Here is a 319-nt window from a genome sequence, read left to right as displayed (position 1 = left end):
TAAATTGAACTCGATTATATATATGTCTCTTGTAAATCATTTCTATCTATAATGATTTAACAATAGGTGTGCACACTATAGCTTAAAAAAAAAAAACATAAATCATTCTAACCCAAAATAATTTAAGATAACCGATGCTTATATAAATTGTTCTAAGGCACACTCCTGCATAAATAATAAAAACTACAAATAACACAAAAAAAAAAAAATTATTATAAGCACTTTTATAAATTTAAAAGATTTTTACTATGTTTATACAAGTTACATCAAGTACAAGTAAAATAATGAGTACAACTAAAAATTTTATAATCATTATAAT

The sequence above is a fragment of the Arachis ipaensis genome, chromosome B03 (assembly GCF_000816755.2).
Source record: "Arachis ipaensis cultivar K30076 chromosome B03, Araip1.1, whole genome shotgun sequence".
NCBI classification, from domain to species: Eukaryota; Viridiplantae; Streptophyta; class Magnoliopsida; order Fabales; family Fabaceae; genus Arachis; species Arachis ipaensis.
Note: the sequence above shows the minus strand (reverse complement) of the source record.